General features: G+C 40.1%; 1 pseudogene; it reads right to left on the reverse strand.

Annotated features, from left to right (window-relative positions):
• Positions 1-7,778: 7,778 nt before the first annotated feature.
• LOC148372049 (U2 spliceosomal RNA) lies at positions 7,779-7,910 on the reverse strand (annotated as a pseudogene).
• Between the last annotated feature and the right edge of the window lie 2,008 nt (positions 7,911-9,918).

Below are 9,918 nucleotides of genomic sequence, written 5' to 3' on the forward strand. Positions count from 1 at the left end.
TACGGGACACTTGTGGTGTCCACACAGTAGATCACATACATGTTGCATTTACTGTAAATTCCGGACTATAAGCCGCTACTTTTTTCCCAAATGTTCAGCCCTGCGGCTTATTCAGTGAAGCGGCCAATTTATGTAATTTTTCTAACGGCCACCAGCGGCGCTGGAGTATAAAAGGTTAGATTAAGACCAGTAGGATATGTGCGCCAAGAAAGACTGCAACCTCTAAGTTTATGCATACATTGTCTGTTAAGTAAAGGTACGTTCCGATAATGTGGAAGACGCCCTTGATGGCGATAGTTATGAGGAAACGGTTGAGTACGATCTACCGTGAATTTCACAATTACGGGATGCTTTTTCTTTGACAGGCACGTTTGATGCATTGCGAGCGTGATCCTACTAGCGTGTTGGTACGTTTCAAAGGCACGGTTTGGGATGAAAGTTTTATTATTATTATTAAAGCTTTGAAAACTCTCTCGGTGTACCGTCTTTCTTCGTAAATATGTGTAACCATGTATAATATGTATTTGCAACTGTATATTTTTATAATGTATTTGTTTTAGAGATTTATTCTGTTATGTGTTCTACGGGCAAATCAAAAAGAAGGGGCGGAGCAAACGCGGGCTGATGGGAAGTGGGGTAAAGCTGAGTTATCGGTAGATCTGTCTGTTGTCGCAGCGGACAATAGTGGATATATATTTTTCCCACCCTTAACTTTGGAAATATACATTTTGTTTCCTTGGATTACTTTCAACGGGACCCGGACATTACAAGTCTGCATCATACGTTAATTACGAGTATAATTTTCCATTCATGATGCCGACTGCGGTTCTAGGATCGTACTGTTGACTTTTGGATTGTGTTGGTAGGAGGTTAGAAGGCTAGGACCTTGACTCAGCCTCTTGGCTCGGCCTATTAGTTTTGTAGTGTATTATGATTTGACCAAAAATGGATAATTGATAAAGAATCTAGAACAATAAACCTCTACAAAATCACAATCGTGGAACTTACAGCCTGGTCTGGGTTAAACTTGTGATCGTGTCACAAGTTTTAATGCAGGCGCTCGCGGCTTGTAAGTGGTGGGTGCGGCTTATAATCAGGTGCGCTCTATAGTCTGGATTTTACGGTAGTTGGAAATGTGAATCTCACAAAAACATCAAATTTCACCTCAAAAATTTGAATTGAACATTAAGCTCTGCAGTGTGGGCATAACTTAAATTGTTGGAAGCGGTGAAATCAAAGATAGCCACCAAAGTGATGCTATTTGCTAATGTGGCTAGCGGCACAACAGAACACAATATTTCAATTTTTTTTAGGTCATGATCTTGATTCATGATTTATTAATGTCATATTCATATATATTTGTTTGTGTGCATTGTATACCTAGCTTTGTTCACAATTCTAGCATGAGTAGTTAAGGTCAATTAAACTAGCATTAGTTGCTAAATAGCATTCACTTCTAAAGAGATGCTAGCGACACAACCGAAGCTAGCTGCCACAACGATGCTGTTCGCTAATGCGGCCAGCGGCTGCTAAATCCAGGCCAGGAGACTGCTGAAAGAGATCTAAGGATCTTTTAATTAATTTAGATCGTGATATTTATTTCATCTTCAATCATTTAGATAATTTAGTGTGTAGCGGCAATACCTAGCTTTGTCAAGCAGTCTTTGCCAGATCCCGGGTGACTCAGGCACTTCTGGCTCTGATGTCTGTGCTCGTAGCATCCCGCATGCTAGGAGCGACACACAAAGAAAATAGAAATAATAAATAATCCAAATAATAAGCAGAAAAAAAGAAAAAACTTACCTTGCGTGAGTACAAGCAAAGCAATAAGGGAAAATCTCATCTGCCGTCACAGAAAAAACTGTTATTTTTATTTTTGTATCACAAATTGAATTTGGAGTACTGTACCTTTTTTGTTTGTTTTCTTATTTTTTGTTTTTTAACTCGAGCTGCTCCGGCACATATGAGTTGAATGAAACCAGTGTTATTGAGTCATTTTATTTATATAAGGGCGAGAGGTCGTACATTGGTCCCCGTGGCCTGACTTTTTTTTCTTTTTTTTTTTAATTTTGTTTAAATAATCATCTTTACTTGTTTGCCTGACAAACTGTTAGCCTAAATACTTGAATTCACCTGGTAGCATAGACTGGTTCCGACAAAACCTAACCGGTGATGCATTATTGTGATTTTCTAGGGAATGTGATTTCTAACCGGAACCATTAACTATGACGTCGTCATTTGCTCTAATCTTTTCGATATCGGTCAGAAAGTTATTGTACATCTGCAGTGAACAAAACACATCCAACGTGTTGTTTTTTTACAGCCGATGCTCCTTTTTAGTATAACATCTGGCACTGCAGCGCATAGCAACCCGGCAACTCATACAACAATTTTGCTAGCCAGCCGGCACGGCAATCTACTGCTACATTCAGTAACTATATCGGCAGCATTGTGATAGATTTATGAGTGGTTATTTGGAACAGATCCCAGTCGTAAGTCGGACGTCACTTGTATATGAATGCCTGGGACATTGCTCCCCAACGTAATTTTCTTGGAAAATTTGAAAACTGATCCCAGTCGTAAGTCGAATGATGGCCGATTATGAATGTCTGGAGCAGCGGTTCCCTAAGTTAATTTTTAGGAATATTTGATTACTGATTCCAATCTTAAGTCGTATGTTCGAGTCGATGAATGTCTGGGACCGTGGTCACAAACGTGATTTTCGAGGAAAATGATATTTACTGATCACAGTAAGTTGGATGTTACTTGTATATGATTGTCTGAGACATTGGTCACTGACCTGATTTTTTTTTTTAGGAACATGTGATACAGATCCCGGTCGTTAGTCGGAGGTTACTTGTATATGAATGCCTGTGACACTGTTTTTTTCTTGGAAAATTTAATTCCTGGCATGATATATCGCTGGCATGATTGGTGTATTTAAATAAATGATCAGTTCTTCCAAAATTATTAAATAAGCATATAGTTGTATGTAAAAAGTGATGTGCCCTTGTACTCCTAATTACAACAATTTAGTTATAACATATGAGTAACATCGTTGTAACATTGTAACTACATATTAATAACAGTAATAACATAGTAATAACAGCTTATTTCTGTTATGCACGTGAAAATCGATAGCCCTTTTTGTTAATCAGTAACAAAAAAGTAGATGTCCAATTAAGAAAAAAAGGTTGCTGAACCCTGATTCATGACATTGGCCCAAATGAAAGAATTAAATTCCTGTTTTGCAGCGTTTGGCAGACGCTGATGTGTTTGCCGACCAGTCAAAGTCTGACATCTGATCTTGCACCGATTAGAACCTTTTTTTTTCTGGAACGACGTCCTGATAAACGCGACCACCCCGCCCGCTCCCGCCGGCACGCTGTTTCTCCGAGCAGAGTCCATGGTAAAAACAAACAACAAAAAAATCGATGTTGTCTCCGAAGTAACATCAGTCCTTAGAACACAGCTGTCCAAACACTCATGGGGTTCAAGACTGTTTGTTCCAGGAGGGGGGGGGGGGATTTTAAGTCATTTTCCTTCATTGTAGGGAAACTGGGGGTAATGTATTGCAGCCAAAACAGTTCATTTTAGGCAGGCCACAATGCCGTGCTTTACCTGTTCAAACAAAAGATGAACTCTCCCGGCCCCGTTTACAGCAGTAGTCAATCTGAGATAATGGATCGCAACTGCTTGGGTTCTGTTGATTTTAGGTGAAGAGAATGGAAAAAAGAGTTGCCATAAAAGACACAAGTCTGCTCTCTCGGACCCCGCTGTCAGCAATATTCAACTCTGGATAAGGGATTGCACCTACAATTTTGCATTTCATTTTTAGAGCCTTAAAATGGCACGCCTCCCAACAAATGTGCTCCTACTCACCGCAATATGCGATTGGGGAGAATGGACTTACGCAGGAATTCAATAACGGCAAAAAAAAGAGCTGCCAGGCCTGACAAAAGTGTGCTTTGCTGGTCCCTGCTTGTAACAATATGCTATACAGGATAATGGATCGCCGTCACACCAGTGTTGTTTACCTTTTGGTGGCCAGAATGGCAAAAAAAAGTGCTCCAGGGCCTGACAAAAATGTGCTCTGTTGATTGCATATTGCTTCAAGCTGGGATAATGGATTGCAGCCACAACTGTGCATTTCATTTTTGGAAGGCCAGAAAAGAACACCTCCCATATAGAGTGTCTCTGCTTTCAATATTAAATGATCAGGGGTCATGGATCAAGGTCTATTTTTCAACCTGCGATGAACTGAGGCTGCGAAGTACAAAACGTGATATAGCGAGGGAATACAGTAGTTGCCGTTCTTAGATATAGCCATCAATGAAAATTAACTTTTGAACTGCCATTGACAGCTGTAGAAGTCAAGCTATTATCCCTCTCAAGTATTGACAGAAATGAACAATGCATGCTCTTCATGATACAAACTTAATTTTGATTGAATGATTTTTTGAGTGATATTAAGATTTTTGCAATTTTTGTGCTGATGTGGCCGATGACCTCCATCTCGCCGGCGCTAGCTAGCAACGGTGGATCATTAACCTTTGCAAACTTTAACCCAGCTCTTGTGAAACAGGGAACGACGCCATGTTGGCACCTCACCTTCGCCCCTATGGACACAAATCGATGCCGTTTGTTCGGCGTCATCCCCAACCCCATCACCCTTTCCATGATATAAATCAGTGTTTCTCAATCGGTGGGTCGCGACCTAAAAGTGGGTTACGGCTGACTTGTTTTAACTGGGTCACGGGAAAAAAAATGAATGCTTGGAAAAAACCACGACTGAGGGTCAGTTAGACTCCTTAACAGTAAATTGCGATAATGTCCTGCAAATGTGAATTGACACACGACATTTCACACCGCAGACCGGTTATGTTTGTTCACACGTGTTGAGCATGGCCAAACGCAGATGCAGCAGAGAATATATGACATTTGGATTTTATAACCAGATTTTTCAGACTACGCGTCTTAAAACCCCAATTTTGCAAGACATATATGAGTGCACCTTATAACCCGGTGTGCCTTACATACCACAAAATATGGTGTATAATATTGGAAATGCATACAATATTTATACATAAGCGTTATTACACAAGGTTTTACAGTAGTATAGACTACTGTATTTGTGCAATGACTGATCAATTGAATAAGACAGATCAGAAGTGTATGTAACGGGAATCAAACTTGTGTTGCGGCATTGAGAAAGGCCACATATAACCTCGAAACCAGTGTATCTCAACCGGTGGATTTGCTTAGGCAAATAATGCTAAGAAGGAAAATAACGAGGGTTTAACATTAGATGGCGATCATGCCCTTCTCAATCTTTTCTTCCTGTTCAATCAGCGCGTTTGAGAGGAACCCCATTGCATTTTATAGCTATTTTGTTGGTTTTATTTCCTTTTTCTGCCCATAATAATTGGTCCCAAGAAAGTTAGTGATGAGGGGAAGGAAAAGTGGCAATAACAGTCAAGTCGAAGAAGGAAACAATTGCGATATACGAAAATGGTGTGAGAGTTTCTGCTATTGAAGTGCACAGTAAATGGTTTAAAAATGTTATATTTTTAGATTTTTACCGGCCTATTAATTTACTTATTACATATCATTAATATATTGCTTTTAAACATGTATCCTTTGGCGCATTTTAACTTTGAATTAGTTTTACTTGCACTGAAAGGCAAAGTCCTCCAATTTTATTTTACTTGTATAGTGACAACAAAGGTAATTCATTTTTTATATAATATTCAATGTTTAGATACACACTTGATTGATATTTTTAATTTCTTTGAGTATGTGGCTATTTTAAAACAGTTTTTTTTTTTTTTTTACGAGGGTCGCTTATATGCGTTCTAGGCTTGTATGCGGGTGTATACAGTACAGTTTTGGTTTTGCTGGTGATTTTGTTTTTGAAAAAAAAAAAAGAGGATATTTTAAGTCAAGTCATGTTTACTTGTATAGCCCTTAATCACAAAGAGTCTCAAAGAGCTGCACAGACCACAGATTATTGCAAACCACAGACTATTATTACACCTTTCCATGATCTAAAACCTACATGAGGGCAAAGAAAAACTTAAAAACCTTAACAATTGGGTTGGCCATGGTCCAAAAAAATGTTGTGTGTTTTTTTCTTTGCTATCTATTTCCTTTTTATTTTCTTTGTTATTGTATGTGTGTGTCTTACTGTCGGTCACCCCTCTTGAGGGATATGACCAAGGTAGATAGATAGATAGATAGCATTGGCTCCCTGTTAGCTTAAGATGTGATTTTAAGGTGCTGTTGGTATTATACAAAATCCTGCATGGACTTGCTCCCTCATACCTTTCAGATTTAATTTCCCCCAGCTCTGAAAATGCTGGTCTATTTGTTATCCCAAGAGACAAGAAGAGATCCGCAGGTTCAAGAGCGTTCTCCATTCGGGCCCCGGTGCTGTGGAATGCTTTTCCCCCCGAGATTCGATCTGCAACCTCAGTGGATCTGTTTAAATCTAGGCTTGAAACACACGTCTATTCTATAGCATTTACAATCTCTGCTTTAAACTGCACAATCCTTTCATGCGATAAAATTGAGAAGTGGAATTTGTTTTTTTTTTTATTCGGGACGCATTTTGTTATCAGGGTAGGATGGAGGGTCCTAAAGTCAGACTAGTTGAAAACCAGTGTTCTAGACCAGCAATTTTCAACCACTGTGCCGCTGCACACTAGTGTGCCATGAGAAATCGCCAGGTGTGCCGTGAGAAATTACTCAATGTCACTTTTTAAAATTCCAAATTTTATAAAACATCTTTGAGTCATTTTCTGCAAACATTATGGCATTGTCAAGTGTCTGTGCTGTAAAAACTGGAGGTATTATAAATTATATTGTAATTAAACTTACTGTTCAGTGTCATTTTATAACATTTTGGGTTAGTGGTGATCCGCAAAATTGTTCCAATGTAAAATACGTTCCCTGGCTCTAAAGTTGGGGGGGATTTTTTAAGGGTTCAGATTCAGTCCAGATTCAGATTCAGATCTACTTTATTGTCATTCTAGTACACGTGTAGACAGAACGAAATGTCGATACATCTGACCCGCACAGTTTCCTTGAATGTACAGATATAAATAAAATGTTGTATTGAGTTGGAGTATTGAGTACTAATAATATACTAAATAATTATGGCTACATATAGTATTTTACAGTAGCGCAAATAGTGCAAGAGGAGCAGCTAACCAGATGTGCAAAATGGGCAGTCAGGTAAACAAGTCAGGTAAACAGTAACAATAACACTGTAACAATAACACTGTAAGTACAATAGTGCAGAGAAACAGATGTGCAAGGAGTGGCTAGCTATAAAGAACTGCCAGTAGTGCAAAAGTCAAACCAAACCAACAGATGTACAGATTAGCAGCAGTTTAGATTTACTATGTGTTTGATTGACCATTTAACAGTCTAATGGCCAGGGGGACAAGACTATTGTGGAACCTGGTGGTCCTGCACCGCACACTGCAGTACCTCTTCCCAGAGGCTAGCAGAGTGAACAGTCCATGATGGGGGTGAGAGGGGTCCCTGATAATGTTCTTAGCTTGGGATAGGCAGCGCTTCTGGCCAATGTCCTGAATGGAGGGGAGAGAAGTCCCGATGATTTTCTCTGCTGCTGCGGTTATTGTTCTATCTTCTTTGTTCATTATCTATTATCGGTCAGTTCATAATACGCTACAATGCCTAGGAGCCGGGACTCTTACTCTAAGCCAAAAGGCCGAGCTAAGGTCCTAGCCTTAAAGCCTTGCTGCGATCATTGCGAATGCACCGTTCCCGGAGGTACTGCAATACCGGCCCGATGCGTGGAGTGGACAGAGCAAGCTCTTATTCCATCTCCGGATTGCCAAAATCAATTTCTTAATTGCGGCAGAACTGAGTTCTAAAGGGTTGAAAAACACTGCTGTAGACCACCAGTATAATATAGAAGACGTTAAAAAAGGCATTGTATTTTATTTCACTATCACACTATTTTTACTCACGGTGCCAGAAACAAATGTTAGAGAATGGAAAAAACAGAATTTTGCCCTGAAAGATATGAATAGACGCAAAAGAAGCACAACAAGGGAAACAAGTCTTTGGTGTATCTGATGATGAATCGGACATTGAAGGACATTAAATAAATACATTGTAAATTTTACGTTGTGTTGTGTTCATTGTTTGCGTTGTGAATGAATCATTTTATTGATAGCTGTCTGTATTTAACAACAATGCTTAGATCTGAGAAAGGGTAAAAAAATGTATCATCCAATACACCAGAGTTACTTCCGTCATCCTTTTTTGCATTTCTTTATATATTTCAGAAAAGCTTTCTTCACTCTACTGCGAATTATAGAGGAGAAATATATGAAAAAGACTCATTTTGGGGGTTGCACCTCATGATCCAGTGCACTTTATAGTACAGAAAATATGGTCTGTGGAAGATGTCACTGAAGTGAAGCGTTTTGTATTTCAAAGGGACAGTGTGTATGATTTGACCACTAGATGTCGCTGTAATGTGTAGTTGCCCCTAAAACGCATGGCTAAAAGCGCTGAGAATACAAATTACGGAGACTGAAGGTCACCAAAATGCACCATTATTCTTCTCTTATTTTGCCAAGCGTTTCGCAAGCTCTTAGTTTTTCTTAAATGGCTGACAAAAGAGGCTTATGTTATGGGGCCGGTCACACAGCCGTTTGCGGCTGAATCACGGCTAAAATTTTGCGGTTTTTTTTTGCCCGTGGTTGCCCGGGATGGAAAATGCGCAAAATTGGCTAACCCGCTGTTCATCGGTGGTATGCCCGCAAAACAGACGCCGGCGACTGTTCCGCTTCCTCATCGCGTCATTTCTGCGTCATTTTCTCGTGTGGACCACGGGTATAAAAGCTCCCGAGCCGGTGTTGTGCCCAAATCCGACTCCTACGCAACACCCACACCGCCCCACCCCCTCGCGTGACTTTTTCATCCACGTTAACAAACGCATTTTGTAGAATACGATCGCACTTTATTGTTTAAATAAACGCGTTATATAGACTAGGATCTCCCAATTGTTATAATTAGCTCGCTTTATAGTTTTAATAAGCGTTTTATATAGAATACGATCGCTTTCGTTGGAAGCGCAGCAGAATGCGCGTTCACGCGAGGGGGGGGAGGATTTTATATACGGTGTGCATTACTGTTCGATTACGTTCACAACAAAAACAAAGACGGAGTGGATTAAGTTGTATTACATTTTCAACAAATGCAAGACGATGTGGTTTTAGTTATATGTTCACCATTACATTCCCTAAAAGTGAGATATAACGAGGTAAAGGTGGTTGTATTAGCGAGGGGATGCAAATCTCGGCACCGGGCTGTAGCAACATAACCGCACAAGACACAGTCCCGTGAAGATCAAGATTTCAAGCTATGGCATCATTTTTATTTTATTATCTTGAAAAGAAATGCTTAGAAATAAAAATGGATTAAGACGAGATCACTACGCTGACGGGGGGGGGGGGTTTAAGGGTGATTGTTCTATCTTCTTTGTTCATTATCCATTATCGATCAGTTCATAATACGCTACAAAGCTTAGGAGCCGGGACTCTTACTCTCAACCAAAAGGCCAAGCTAAGGTCCCAGAATTAAAGCCTTGCTGCGAATGCACCAAAAGATTTATTCGAAATGAAGAGAAACTACGCTGACGGGGATCCATGTTCACCCCCTTGACGTCACGAGCACAAATGACGTGTGCTCGGCAAATCGCGCTGTTTATACACGGAGAAAGGCGTTTGACTGTCACACGCGTAACACGCTAATTTCACGTAATAACACCGCGATACAGGCGCAGAACATGCTATTACCATGCTCCACCCACGATTACCCGCTGAAATTTCCCGTCCTACCCATGTGTAACCACGCCCTGGCCGCGGCCAGAGCACA

This window comes from Urocampus carinirostris, chromosome 2 (genome assembly GCF_059441175.1).
Source record: "Urocampus carinirostris isolate Australia breed hairy pipefish chromosome 2, RoL_Ucar_1.0, whole genome shotgun sequence".
NCBI classification, from domain to species: Eukaryota; Metazoa; Chordata; class Actinopteri; order Syngnathiformes; family Syngnathidae; genus Urocampus; species Urocampus carinirostris.